Below are 14,843 nucleotides of genomic sequence, written 5' to 3' on the forward strand. Positions count from 1 at the left end.
GGGGACATCTTGGGGGGGGGGACAGGAGTGTGACACGGGGTGGCAGGTCCTTATGAGCCCCCCCACCCCCAAACGACCCCCCAAACCCCACCTTTCATGCCACTGCCCTCCTCCTCGAAGGTGTTGCAGCCGCCGGCCGGCTCCTCGGTCTGTTCGCTGCCCCAAGAGGCCACGCTGCTCTGGGGGAGCAGGGGGGGCGTGGGCCCCAAAAGGGGGGCAGGGGGGGACAGGTACAGGGGTTTCACCACCCCCCCACACCCATTCGGGTCCCCCTCCCTGGGCACTGCCGGGCACCAGCGAGAGGGAGGGCTCCAGCGGGCTGGGGTGCAGCTGGGAGGGCAGAGCTGGGGGGAGAGGAGGGGGGGGTCAGAAGGGTGGGCGGGGGTCCCCTCGGCGGGACACCCCCCCAAGTCCCCTGTGGCCACCTGAGTCCCCTTAATGTCTCCCCACATTCTGTCTGTTCCTTACATTTCCCCCACAACCCATCCAGCCCATCCTCAACCCCCGTCCCCCCCATCCCCCCAGGCCCCTCCCTGTCCCCCCTCCCACCCCTCCTCACTCTCAATGTCCCTTCTCAGCCCTTAATGTGCCCCCCCCCCCCAGCCCCTTCTGTGAGAGACGAGAAACCAGGCCTGCGAGAAGCTAAGACAAAGAGCCTGGGAACGCAAAAGCCGGGGCTGATGGGAGAAATGCCTCAAACCCTCGCCAGGCGAATCTCGGAGTCCCGGGTGCATCCTGTGGAGGCCGAAGCTGATAACGCTGCCCCGTGCAGCCGGGGGAGGGAGCCCTGTGGGGACAGGACGGCTCTGCCCTGGGGCACCTGGGCACATCGCAAGGGCCGGTGTCCGGTGAATGACCTTGGGTCATTAGCCACCAAATGCATATTAAAGTTAACACCCTCAGTATGCTAACGAGGGCTGACTGATCGTGCTAATTACCTCATCCCATGGCACACCTGACCCCTCCCCGGACATGGCATACGTAGCTCTGTGGGTCGACCTAGGGGACGGACCCAAGGAAAGTGGGTGTAAATCAAGGGGGGGCAGAAAGGACTCTCTCTCTCTCTCTGCCCCTCTCCCGGCCCCCCCGGCCGTCTGGAGAGAGCAGTGAAGGGAAGAAGCCGGACGCCAGCGAAAAGACGGCCGCCTCCTGGAACCCTCGCCGGCGGGATCAGCGCAGGGACCCAGAGCGCTGACCTGTATTCCCCCAGTCCCTCTGGCTCCCTCTTTTCCTTTTTCCATTCAGAAATGCAAGGCATATTACATTGCTCGCCACAACTTGCTGTATACTTAGCCAATTATCGTGTGTTCAATTAGTACATCGTAGGGAGTTAATAAATGCTTGAACTTGGAGACTTGTTGTCCGCTCCAGTTGGGGATTTGCGAATCTGAGTCGCTTCACCCCTCATCTGAGCGGGACGTGACAACATCCTTATCCTGTTCTACTTCCCGGACCTATTCTATCCCTGGACCTATTAAAAGAGCGGGATTAACTGGTACTTTGCTGGGGTGAGTGCTTGCCCTGAGAGAGTGAATACGCACTTCTGCTGCACACTGTGACTTATTTTTCTCTCTCTGGTAGCTGGACTGCACTGACATTTTCTCTCCGCAGATGTGTATTCATCGAGCATCTGCTGTGTCGTCCTGCTGAAAGCACACGTGGGTTTGTTTTCTTGGGGCAATACCCGATGCCATTCCAAGACAGTCTGTGGGCCAGCTTCTGTTGGCATCATTTCTTTTGTCACGCTGGTGCCTTTTTAGAAGTCAGACTGAAATCAAACTAGTGGTGGAAAGCTCGTACCAACATATTCATGAAACACTTCAGTTAACTCATGGAGGCATCTTTACTTTTCTTCCAGAAGCAATTTTTCTCTTAAGGTTGAGTCTCTAAGATTTTGGTTTAAAAATCTTATAGACTTGTAGCAGGTTATATTAAAAATTTTTTTAAATGGAGTGCTTGAATTGCTCCAAGCTATAATGTAGTAAAAAGCTCTTTACGTCTACTCCCAAAGAGATGATGAGAAGGCTTGGTTTGAGTGCTGCTCGGAGGAGAATCTGTCCCAGGGAGCACTGCAGTCCGTTCCACTAGCAGTCATTTTATTTATTGCTTAGAATGAAAGCTTTTGGGGAAGGTATAGCAGCTGCTCTGGGTCTCTGCCTACAATTTCCAGAATGTACTCTGCAGATGTGTGCCTTGGTAAACATTGTGTTGGTTGTTTTGAAAGTCTGAAATAAAGAGCTGAGGGGATATTGGTTGGGAGAAACTGCCTGTCCTGTAGGAGTTACACTGGGCAGAATTCACGTAATATTAACCGTATTGGTGGGTGTAATGTGCAGTAGTAACCCGGTGGCCAAACTTCAGGTAGGTAGTCTTTAAAATCTTCTGGGTGTCTCTCTCGGGGGACTTCTACTGAGGGTGGCTCCCGGAGAGTTTGTCTTGTGCTGAAAAGTGACTTTTAATGGGGCAGGGTGGAATTTTTCCCTGGTGCTGGTTTGGCAAAGGCAGGACGAGCTGGGGTGTTGGGTTTGTGGGCAGTTCCGGTCGCATCTCAACAAATGCTGGGGTGGGTTTAACTTCCCGGTGCTCCAGTGGGGCTGTGAACATTTCCTGGCGTGCTTATTTGCAGGGGGGCACCGATTGTGAGTTCCTCGTGAGCAGCTTTCCTTAAAGGAAACAGAAAATGGTGTTGTGGCCCTTCCTGACTAATAAAGCAGAGAGCGCTTGCCTTCAGCATTCCCGTATTTGTCAGTGAATGCTGCAGTGACACAGTCTAAACGGTGGGAGGGAGGATTTGGGGACGAGCCCGTTGGCAGGTGATTTGTTTCGTGATCTGGTCTGTGCCCCAACTCTCCATCTTTTGGAAGCGAGCAAGCAATTGGGGCATTGGGAGTGAAGCAGACGGCTTTCCTCTGACTTAGCTTATTTTGCAGCTGTTTGCCTTCTTTTGTGCCTCATTCTCTTCTCAGTTTATTCAGTGAGAGAAGTTAGAAATATTAATGCTGGAGGAGTCACGGCCCTGTGGATGTGGCTGTGTCGGTGGCTGACTAATTTCCTTTTGGCATCTTTATCTAAGCACTCAACTGCTGTGTACAACAAATTAAAACTGAAGGATCAGACTTCCTTGGCCGAGATTTTAACGCTGACATTTCAAAAGCGGGCTGCTTGTCCAAAAGCCTGTCAGAGCTCTTCCACGAGAGAAGCTCTGGGCTAACTTTCTGCCGTGTCAGGGGCAGACTAGAAGTATATTGTTGTCTGGAGAAAATGCCTGACCCAAGGGAGTAAACCTGTTTGTTCTGAACATAGTTATAGGGAGTGTGAGTGACAGTAAATGGTTTGCATGTTAGAATTGTTTTTCTTATTCCTAGCTGACCTCTTGGGACTTCTGAACTGGCGATGGAACACAAACCTGTTGCAGCAGAATTTGAAGCAGCTGATGAAAGTTGATGGTGCTGAAGGGGTTAAGTAACAAGTTCATTTCTTTAAAAATAAATTTGGTATCATAATTTTGCTGAATCCCGTATTTTGTGTTATTCATACCTTTTCTGTTCCCCACGCATCTGCCTCAGCCTCACTGCACGCACGTGCAGATTAAATTGTAGGCAGAGATCTCAGCCTTCGGGATGCTGATGCCTTTCTCCCTGCCCGCAAAGAACGTTTCGCCTGAGTAGTGGTAAAACACATGGAAACGGCCCATTTCTGGAGACTAGGGTGTTTGGGGTTTTTGCCCTTCAGTGAATTTTTATATACAAATACATGAAGGCAAAGCTCTTTTTCTTTGAAGATTAGAACATTGTTACGTGGTGATTTTAAAGGTATTTTTAATACATGGATGTGGATGCAATCCTGCTCTGTGCTACTGATACTTTTTAAAGAAAATTACTTCTGAAAATTCTTAGCTGAGTCAAGTTATTTGCACTTCTCCTCCAACAAACTGTAGAAAAAGTTCCTCTCAGAATAAAGTGACTGTTTTGCTGACAGTGTTTTCTAAATTGCTGTCCTAGAATAAATTTTTAGTCACAGAAACTCCTTGAACCTTTAGATCTGAGGAGTGTGCTGGTTTTTCTCTCGGCAGATCCCTTTTCTTACCCATTCCTGTCTTAGGAAACCTGTCTGGAAATGAACCACCAGCAACGAGCCCTGGGCGTGTGGGCACTGCAGTGGAGCCCTCACTGATGTTCAGAGGAACCCCCGTTAGAAATGACACCTCTGTGGCACTTGGTCTTACTTATTCTGGCCTTCTCGCCGTGTCTGAAGGGGTTTTTCCCCCCCACTGATCTTTTGATACAGGCCATCGCTGCATTTGTTTCTGCAGCATGAACCCCCTGTGAGCTGTGAAGTCGTTCTAAGCACACCGATGAATTTATCGTAAAGGTTGCAAGGGCTGACTGCTCTAGAGAGAGGGTGGTTGGGATGGGTTAAGGAATAAGTTGCAATTATTCTGTGGAACCTAGGAATTCCGTCCTCTGTGTTAGGTGTGCAGAGAACTGTGACCATCGATTACTGCTTATTTTATTTAAGGCAAAGCTTTGACTTTTCTGGACCTTATTATTCTCACTGGGTGAGTTTATTTCGTGTCACACTTAACTGCCTGTTGGTATCCTTGACTCACTGCGCACTGACTTAGCAGTTCACTGGCTCGTACTGGCAGCTGGTTCAGCTAACAAGTGCCAGTAGAAGGTTCTTTTCATACGCCTGTCCTTTGCCTGTGGTATAATGCCTTTGTACATAGACAGGATGTTCACAAAGGGGGAACAAACACCCGTTTGTGTCCGTGCACAGCTGTGAGGATGGGTGTGTGTGGTGGGGACAGGGAGAAGCGGGGGGTGAGATGCTCAGCATTGAAGAGTGCTTTGAGTCAGCTCGCAGGCTGACATGTGCTTGCCGAAGTCACCCCGGCCCTTGACTGCGCGTGAATGACGTCCCAGGAAAAAACCTCCAGCAATCCCGTGACAGTCGGTGTAACGTGAGTGTACAAGAAGTTTAACTCGGCAACGGGGAAAAAGCCATCCCCTTTTTCCTGTGATGCACCGTCTTGGTTCTGCTCTCGTTCCCCGTCGTTCTTCCCCGTCGCTGGTTTCTTTGTGCGCTTTGCAGTGCTTCAGAGGAATGAGCTCTGCCTCGGTGAGGGCGGTAATCCCGTGTCATTTGCTTTCCCCAGGGAGAGCAGCCCCTCGGGCAGTGAGCTGGCTTCAGCGAGCGCTTGGCGGCCGCCAGCTGCCCCAAACGCGGCAGGACCTGGGTGACAGCGGGGACACCCATCAGAGCGGGTTCACCCGAGGCCGGGACGAAGCTCCTGAGCCCCCGTAAGCACCCACCCGGGCCGTGCTGCCGCAGCACTCGCTCTCCAGCCCCTTCCCTTTCCGAGGCCGGGCGCAGCCGCGCGCCCGGGCCAGGCCCCGCAGAGCCGCGGAGTGTTCGCCCTCCCGCGGCTGGATGCGCCCCGGGCTGAAGTACCGCGGTACCGATCCTCGTGGAGCCGACCCTGCCCGCAAACGGAGCCGCCGTCGCGGCCGGGTTTGCCCCACACCCCCCTCGCCGCCCGCCCTCACCGCGAGAGGAAAATGCTTTTTTTGAGGCAGCGCTCGCATTTAGCCGGGTCCTCCAAGCGAGCGCAGCCCCAACCCAAGGCGAGGCACAAGCGGCTCCTCAGCTCCGTTCTGTGCCGCCGTGCCACGCTTCCTGCGGCTCCGAAAACCCGCCGGGAGCTGCCGACGTTCCCCCGGGGCAGGGGGGGACCGAGGTGCCCCCGCCCCGGTGCGGCCTCACCTTCCGCTTTTTCCTCCGCGGTGGCCGAAGGGTGCGAACAGCCCCTTGGGCTTGGCGCAGCGCTCCAGCGGCCGCCCCCTCCTGCGGCGAGCGGCTGGCGGCGATGAACGTGCCCGCCCGGCCGAGGGCAGCCCCGGCTCCTCGCCCCGTGTCAGCCCGGAGGGACCGCGCCGGCTCCAGTGCCCCCAGCGCTCCCAGTACTCCCCAGTGGCCCCCGGTGCTCCCAGTGCCCCCCTTATGCTCAGGCTGGTGTCCCCCAGTGGCCCCCCCAAGTTCTTCCAGTGGCCCCCGTCCCAGCCCTGCCACCACACGGCCCAGTGCTCCCAGTACCCCCGGTCTGACGGCCCGGTTCAGCTTCGCTGACGCTCCCAGTGCCCCCAGTGTGCTTCAACAGCTCCCGCCGTCCCCCACCCCGTGCCTCCCAGTACTCCCAGTAACACCCCCACAGACACACCCTGCAGCCTGCTCTGCCCGGTTTCACCAGCATTCCTCTAAATCCCCCCAGCATCCCCCATAAACCCAGCACAGTGCCCCCAGTATCCCCAGTAACCCCCAGCATCCCCCTGTACCCCCGCATGGCCTCAGCTCAATGCCCCCAGTTTCCCCAGTAACCCCAGCCCAGTGGCCCCAGCTTCCCCAGTAGCCTCAGCCCAGGGCACCCAGTTACCCCCAGTCCGTCGCTAATTACCACAGACCAAGGAAGCGCTAATTAGCGCGGGCGGGGAGCACCCCAGAAGCGAGGGAAGAGCCCCATGTCACCTAACGCCCGCACCCCCACCCCTCCCGAGAGCCGTTTTTGGAGGGTTTCTCCCCATCTCGGCTCCTGGGGGGGGCAGGATCGGGCCCGCACCCCCCAAGTCCGGGGGGGGTCCCCTAAGTCGGAGGAGGGCTCGATGCCCACCCCTCCCCGTCTAATGCGTTACAAATTATTAATAAAATTGCTAACGAGGTGGGAGGGCAGTCCTGCCAATCACGCAAAACCCTCCAGTTTTGGTTAAAAAAAGAAAAACCTCCAATTTTGGTAAAATCCCCCCAAAACCCCCTCCAGTTTTGTTAGGAAAAAACTCGCAAACCTCGCCATATTTGGTAAAAGACCCCCACAACCTTCCAATTCTGGTAAAAAAATAAAACCCTCTAACAACGTCCAATTTTGGTTAAACACACACACACAGACACACAACTCTCCAATTTTGGTGAAAAAACCGCCAAACCCTCCAATTTTGGTAACACACACCCCTCGCCCCAAACCCCTTCAAATTTTGGTAGAAAATCCTGTCCCAACAACCCTCCAGTTTTGCTAAAAAAACCCTCCCAAAACATCCACAACCCTCCAATTTTGGAAAAAAACCCCCAACCAAATCCCTCAAATTTTCGTAAAACATCCCCACAACCAAACCTTCCCATTTTGGTTAAAAAACCCCAACAAGATCCTTCAATTTTGGTAAAAACCCAACTAAACCCTCCAGTTTTGGTAAAACCCCAACAACTCCTCCAGTTTTGGTAAAAAACTCCAGGGAAAGAGGCGGCTGCCGCCCGGGCCCAGTTCGGCGCCGACTTCGTTAGCAGCGCCGCGTTTTTAATTGGGGGGCGGTGCGGGGGGTGAGGGCGGTTCCCATGGGGGAGCCCCCCGCCGGGATCTCACCATTTCCCAACCTTCATAAAACCCCCCAAATAATTGGAAAATTCCCATTTTTTATTCTACTAGTAAAGCAGCCGGAGGCCCCGCTGTACAGAACGCTCCCCGCAGCCCCCACCCCCAAACCCCCTCACCCCGTCACCGCCGCGGAACGATCAGACGCTGTCGATGTCCCACAGGCAGGTTTAACTCAATTTTTATTTTTTTTTTCCTCTGTGTGTGTGTGTTCGTTTCGTTGGGGATTTTTGCCATTTTCCAAGCGCTTTTCTGGCCAAATCGTGGCAGTGGCGGCTGCGGGGAGGGGCTGGGGATGTTGTATTTCCTCCCCCCCGCCGCCCACAGCCTTTAGTTTTGGATTTGAAATATAAAACGCGGCGGGTTGGTGTTTTTAATTAATATGAATATAACAGGAGGTGTGACCGTCAGAGCTTCACAGCTTTGCTGACAAAGGCATCACGAGAGTCAGTTGCTGAAGCTGCAGTTGTACAAAACCAGTCGTGACACAGGGGTTGATTTTCAGTTTGTGAAGATGATGGAATATTTGACAGTGACTGGCCACGGAGCAGCTCTCGGTGTCTTGCCCCACAGCGGGGTGAGCAGCTCCAAGTGTTCAGAGATGAAGAGAGAGAGGAGGGCACCCCGGAGTGAAACTTCCAGCAATCCTGGGACAGAAGTTCTGACCCAACAGATGAAAAGAAACACTTGCCATGAAGTTCTGACATTCAGTGACTCGAGACAATCACTGTAAGAATAAGAAAAAATGGAATTTCGCCCTTTTGTCGCTCACCCTGCAGGCAATACAACGCTCTGCTTTCCCAGGCGCATCTCCCAGATTTCTGGAGACTTTGGCCATTTAGCCCAGAGGAACTCTTTTGTGTTTTCTGTGCAACAGACCCCGTTGTATAGAACGAGCCCAGCAAGTACCAGATTACAGATCACTGGGTGATGTTGCCCACAGAAAATGTTGAGACCTCCCCGGGAAGGGTTAAGCCACCAACAGCAGGCTGCAGCGTGGTTTCCTCGTTTTACCACTTTATCTCAAAATTTTGGCATTCTTAATAAGACCTGTGGCCAGCTCAGGTTTTTCCAGTGATTTTTGTTTGGCCTTTCGTGAGGGACAAGGAGGGATTTGCTGTCACTGGATTCCAGCTGCCCTTCTGAGCCGAAGCCTCGCAGGCAGCGCAGGACCCGTCGCTAAAACAGTTTGCTTGGAGTTCGTGGCCTAAATCTGCTAAAGCCGTGCCTTGGCCAAATTCTGCAGGGTGCCGGGATAAAGTTGCTGCTGGGGGAACCGAGCTGCTGACGCGCAGCCTCAGTTTATCGCCTTGTGACTGGGGCTGTTTCGCTGCTGGACAAAACAAACCTGCCTGCACGGCCGTGGCGTGCCGGCCCGCTGGAATCTCCGCTTTAAGCGTCAAACTGCCTCGGGCTCCTGAACACACCGGGGCTGAGCCAGCGTTGCACTCGCCAAAACTGTCACGGACAGCCACGATTATGGCAAGGAAGCTGCTGTATTTCTAAGGACGCTAAAGCGAGGTTTGTTTTTCTGCTTCCAGATCATCACGCACGTGTTCTGCACTTACCTGGACTCCAGCTGCCGCCTCACCCCGAATATCCCGAGGGCAAAGCCTTCGCTTCCCAACACTTCGTTCAGAGCCCGGATAAACCAGGGACCGGCGCTCACGTTGAGCTGCCCTTGGCCTCCGGGCTCTCGTCAGCACCCTTGAAATCCCCGACGCCTTTGAACCTTTTCATTCCCAGACGCTTCGGATGAAAACGTCTTTTGCACCGACCAGAGCAGCATCAACCCGCCCCACTACGAGCTGACCTACGAGCTGATCAGTCCCTGCTCCTCCTTACATCGGGACTCTAAACCATCACATCGTACAAAGTCCACCGCAGTTCCCTTGACGTTTCAATGCTCTATTCTGTCAGTGATCAAAAATGCCCAGAAATCCCCACCAGGCAGCGAGTCCTTTCTTGTCTGTGGCTCTGCCCCTGATCACACGGTCTGTTGGGCCGTTTCAGGGCCATCAAGTCACCCGGCTTCAAACAACCCTCTTTTCTTGGCCTGTCTCCCGCAACCGTTCCTCGATGTTCCGTTTAACATTTCCCACTTCTGAGAAGTTAATCTTAGAACCTTTAAAAGCATTAAAGGCAGACGCTTGGATTGTCACCCATTTCTTGTGCCTGTCTCAGTTAAAATATTATAATCAGCTTAAGCATGCCTAAAGGAAAGGTGTCCACCCGTCCGTCCTCACCCAGGATTACCTGGGCGGGGTTTTTGGCCAGCCGTGCTCGGGCTGTGCAGGGGACGAACGAGCAGCACAGCATGGCTCTGTGACTTCAGACTAGCGGAGCACCTGCAGCCTCACGGCAGTTTACTGATTCCGAGTCTCTTCTGCGGAATCACGATGGCCATTGATTGCTTATTTCTAGGATCTCGGTCATGTATAAGAAATCATTAAAAAAGAGAGATTTTCATCTGTTTCCTACCAGTAACAGCCCCGCGGGACGCAGCTCCGAGGAGCGATGCCGAGAGGAACCGAGCGGCGTCGCTGCGTCGTTGGCTGACCCGGGCTGGCTGCGAAAAGGGGTAATTTCAGTTTCATTGCGGGGGGGGAGCGTTTGGCATTCCCGGCGGGGTTTGGGGTGAGATTATTTCAAACGTTTTGCTGCCGAAACGCCGCCGCGTCCAAGCCCCCGGCGGGTTTTCTCTTCCCGGCTCCTCGCCCCCGCGGATCCTGTTCAAAAGCCTTTTGCTGTTTCTGTTCCGCTCTCTGTGGGCGCGGAGCTGAGCTTAACTGACCTGGGGACTAAACCCCCGGCCCCGGGGGCTGGGCCGGCCCTGCCGAGGGCGTGCGGAGCCGCGAGGAAGGGGGCAGCGATCGGGGCGAGGGCAGGAGCCGCGCGGGGCCGGGAGGCCCCAGAGACCCAGCGGGAAAACTCCGGCCTCGGTTTGGGGTCTCGGGGTGTCGCCAGCCCCGGAGCTGCTTGGAGGTGCCGCTGGGCTTCATCCCGGCGTGACGCTGGCACAGAACAAACCCATTTCTCCTGACGTTCCCGGACAGGCGAATCCCCCCCGGGGGCAGCACAGCTGGGACTTTTGGGCTACGGAGAAGGGAACAGAGCCCAAACCCGGCCGGGGCAGAGACGTTCCCGGCCGGCTGACGGGATCGGGGTGTTCCCGTGCCCCAGCCTGTTTGGGGCAGGGAGGGGAAGGGTCTGCTCCTCCCTCCTCCGCCACCGGGGCCGGTACCCCCGGCAGTAGGGCGGGACACCCCAATTCTGGGGCGCAGAGCCCGCCACCCCTCGGGGACCCCACCCTCGCGCCTCACGGCCCCCCCAGAAAGCGGGTGCTCAGCCCCAAGGTTCCGCTCCCCCCACACCCTGCCCTCTCTGGGGGAGGGCGTTAGCGCTGGGGCCGTTGGGTCTGGAGGGGCATTAAGCTCGCTCTGGCGTCACCCCCCCGGCCCGGCCGGATCGGGGGCTCAGGGCTGATGTTTAGCGCCAGGGGCAGGGGCAGCGGGATCTTCAGGGCTTGTTCAGGGCCAGGGCCATCTTTAGGCCCGGGTTCAGCGCCAGGGACATGTCTCGGGCCAGGTCTGGGCCCCGCGCAAGGCTGCGGCTGCCGGGGGTGCCCGCTGCGCCCCGTCCCCCCCCGTCCCGAGGGCCCCGGCGTCCGCGGCGGCGGCTGCCAACAGCCCGCGGGGGCCCCCCCGGTCCTCCGGCGCTCGAGGGGGCGCCCCTGCCCGTTCCCCTGCCCGCCCTCGGCTGGCGGCGCCGGGTGAGTCCTGGCGGGGCCGTCCCTTGCGGCGCTCCCCGAGGGGGGATTCCGGTGGGGCCGGGCCCGGCGGCGGGAGCGGAGAGGTGAGGGGCAGGGAGGGGGTGTGGGCCGAGGGGCAGGAGGGAGAGGAGAGGCCGTGGGGCGGGAGGAGCGGGCAGGGCTGCGGGCAGGGGGGCGGCAGCAGCCCCGGGCCTGCCTGCCGGCCCTCAGAGGGGCCGCCCCGCCGCTCTCTCCCCGCAGGCTGCTCCCGGCCCCGCCGCCCGGCCCCGCGGCCGCTGGCTCCTGCGCCACGGGCTCCGGCACGGTGGGGAAGGGACGTTTCCCTCTCTGCCCTGCCGCCCTCCTCCCCCTCCGCCGCCCAAAATGGCCCCGAGTTGCTCTCAGCCCCCCAGCTTGGGTATTTTCCTCCGGGAGACCGTCCCCTCCCCGCCCCCGCCAGCCCGGGAGCCGTTTTCCTCCCCATCCCGCTAACGGCACGGCGACAGCTGCGGAGGCCCGGAATGAGCCTCTCGGCCGGTGCCCGCCCAAAGCCAGGCGGCCGCCCACCCCCTCTTCCGTGGCCACCTCGTTTTCCCTTTTCTGGGGCTTTTTTTCAGCGACATCCGAACGGATGCAGTTTTCCCCGGAAGCCGGGGTGCCCCCAGGCCGGCCGTCGCGTTTGTGGATAACAGGCGAGGGGGCACCTTTACACCGCGTCACGGTGGGGAAAACGGCACCGAAAGATCCCCCTCCCGAGGGGGAAGGAAGGACTTAACTCGTTATCCCGCTCCTTAATTAGTGACATGAGTTGCTCGCCTGCGCTGAGCTTCCCCATCATTATCAGAGTTGTTTCTAGGAGGGTGGTGGTGTCCCAACCTGTGCTGTGGCTATCGTGGTGCCCCTCACTCTGGGCCTAATTAACAGAGCTCATAATGAGGGTAGACCTCGTTAAGCCAGGTCTTTCCTCGCTGCAGGATCCAAAAGAACATGTTGGTGGATCTGAACAAGGAGATGATGAATGAAGTGGGCATCAGAGAGGTGGGAGACATCGTCGCCATCCTCAGACATGCCCGAGTCGTGTGCAGGCAGGTACGGGGAAGTCTTGCCGGCTCGTTCAGCAGCAGAGTTTTGCCTCGAGCCTTCTTGTTCGCCTCCCCACAGCCTGAGGGGGGAGAACCCTTCCCCGTGGTTTTTTCCTCCGGGAGATGCGCAAGGCGGCCACCGAACGGCTCTGCCCCAGCTCCCCCGACGTTCAAGCCGAGCTGCGCCGCAGCGCCGGTAGCGCTGAGTGCGGGGGGGAGGTTTCTGGGAGGTGAAATCCCCTTGCACGATTAACGTAATTCCCTTCCAAAGGAAGGGCTCAGAGGATGGCTGCCCTCCGCGCGCTCCCGGGGGAAGGACCCCTCCTGAATTCAGCTGACGAGATGGACGCTTGTCCCGCTCGCCCAAGCCCCCGGGGTCCCAGAGCTCGCCCTCACTGCGCTGCCCCCCTTGCAGCCGCCAGCCGGACGATCGCCGCCAGCCTGAGCAGAGACTCGCCTCCCGCCGCCCCGCTCCCGCAGCGGCCCCACGCCTCCTCGATCTCCGTCCCCGTCTCCAACGCACCGGCCGCCGCGAAGGCAGGTAGGGAGGGGCGACGGATCCCGGCGGGAGAAACGGCACAAGCTGCTTTTTGCTTTGTGTTTCCTGCTCAGGGGCCCCCCAGTCAAATTTTAACAGCCCCTTTGGGTCCGGCGGTGGGTTTGTGAGCCAAGCACGCAGCACCCTTGTCTCTGAAATGGAGAGACAGGGATTTGAGGGGTGGTCCCCTCAGCGGGCGAGGCCTCGGCTGCCTGGCTGCGCTCCAGCAAGGTGTCTGGGGGCAGAGTCCCTCAGTGGTCCCTACTGGGACCGGTAGGATTTAACAGCTTTGCTGCCCAAACAAAGAAATAGACTGGAACAGCAAATCTTTGTACTGTTAAGCAGGTATTCCTGGTTAGTGGCACTGGGATCGCCCCGGGGATTGTCCACCATGAGGCCTCCCAGAAATTAGTAAGGGGCATCTGTTTATATGCACACAGATCATGCATATTCATTACCTTTCCTGGAAGGGATGTTTTATGATAATGAGTGCCCAGAATTCATTCACATAGTCCGAGCATGTGTAGGGAAAACAGGGTGGGGGTCTTTGGTAGTCGAGGGAAGAAGTAAGTAGTCTTCTTCACGGTGTTTGAAGTCAAGTCCAGGTGTGTCCTTCCTCAATCAGCAGAATCACCCTCCCTAGAACAGGGTCTCTGTGTCTCTTTGTTCGAGCCCCCTTATCTTAGTTTGCCCATTCTAGGAGTTGCGCAGGTGTCCACTGAAGGCCTTGAGTCTGCTCTCAGGGAATTCTGTAGGGAGCCTAACGAGCGTCTCAACCTTACCTCAACAGACCTAAACCTAAACCTTACCTAAAGGGACCTCGGGAAGCAGCTGAGGAGAAACTTGACTTGAGAACCAAACGAAGCAAAGCACAAGCCAAGCTTTTGTATATCACATCCCAGTTTAGTCTTAATAACTGTCAGAAATTCATTTGTTTGAGCCCTGTCAGTGGGGACACGGAGAGTGGGATCAAGTGCACCCGCAGCCAGTTTGGGGGTGACCTCAAGCTGAGCGGGGCAGGTTGATGCTCCAGAGAGAAGGGATCCCAGGCGAGCGGGGCCAGGGGAGGCTGTGAGGGGGACTGGGGGGGCTGGAGCACCTCCCGTACCAGCACAGGCTGAGAGAGCCGGGGTGGTTCAGCCTGGAGAGGAGGCGGCTCCGGCCAGAGCTTAAAGCAGCCTTTGCGTGTTTGCAGGGGGCTGCAGGACAGGGCGGGGGGGCTTTTTATCAGAGGGTGCAGAGACAGGCCGAGGGAGAGCGGTGTGAAAGTGGAAGAGGGGAGTTTTCCATCAGAAACTCTTGCCGGGGAGGTTGGTGGGACACAGAACGGGCTGCCCGGAGCAGCTGTGGGTGCCCTCGCCCAGGCTGGACAGCAGAGGGAGCAGCCTGGTCGAGTGGGAGCCGTCCCTGCCCACGGTAGGGGGTGGGTGGTCTTTAAGGTCCCTTCCACCCAAAGGATTCTGTGATTTTGCGGCTGGGGGCAGCTAGAGGCGGGGGGAGGGTGTTTACAGAGCCCGGTGCTGGGGGAGCTCTGTTGGTGCCAGGCTCAGAGCTCACTCCAGCCCAGGATGGTGCCCAAGCGCTCGTAAAACCCTCCCACATCCCTGAGGCTCCTTGCGACGAGAGCTCTCGATTCGCTTTTCCTTCGTCCCCCCAGGATTATGCGACACGGCAGGAGAACGTCCAACGGTCCCGGTAAAACGCCGGCGGGTGACGGCGGAAATGGAAGGGAAATACATCATCAACGTGCCCGGGGCACCACGCCGAGGACGAAGAAAATCCCGCAACAGCAAGCGGCTAAAGGTACCAGCCTTTGGGGGGGTTGATGTTCATTTTCCCTTCCAGAAGCCCAGCTGAGCCCCAAGTTAGCCTGTCGTTACGAATCCCGTGAGGATTTTCGCATCCAGAGAGCGACTGGGCAGCAGTTGTGTTATGCCAAGGAGATATTAACTGACCACAAGCTGTAAAGGCTCCACTCGCGCCCGTTTAAGCCTTAGGAAGGAGGGGACGGGTGGCCATCTGCACGCTTTTGACAAGTGAATTTTATTTTGCCGG

At 57.1% G+C, this 14,843-nt stretch overlaps 1 long non-coding RNA gene across 1 annotated transcript; it reads left to right on the forward strand.

Moving 5' to 3' along the window:
* Window positions 1-12,143: 12,143 nt before the first annotated feature.
* Window positions 12,144-13,649, forward strand: LOC141974100 (uncharacterized). The gene is made up of 3 exons (XR_012635684.1): window positions 12,144-12,257; window positions 12,666-12,791; window positions 13,579-13,649. It is a non-coding gene; the product is annotated as an uncharacterized LOC141974100 (long non-coding RNA).
* The last annotated feature ends 1,194 nt before the right edge of the window (window positions 13,650-14,843 follow it).

The sequence above is a fragment of the Athene noctua genome, unplaced genomic scaffold (genome assembly GCF_965140245.1).
Source record: "Athene noctua unplaced genomic scaffold, bAthNoc1.hap1.1 HAP1_HAP1_scaffold_31, whole genome shotgun sequence".
In the NCBI taxonomy this organism is placed as follows: domain Eukaryota; kingdom Metazoa; phylum Chordata; class Aves; order Strigiformes; family Strigidae; genus Athene; species Athene noctua.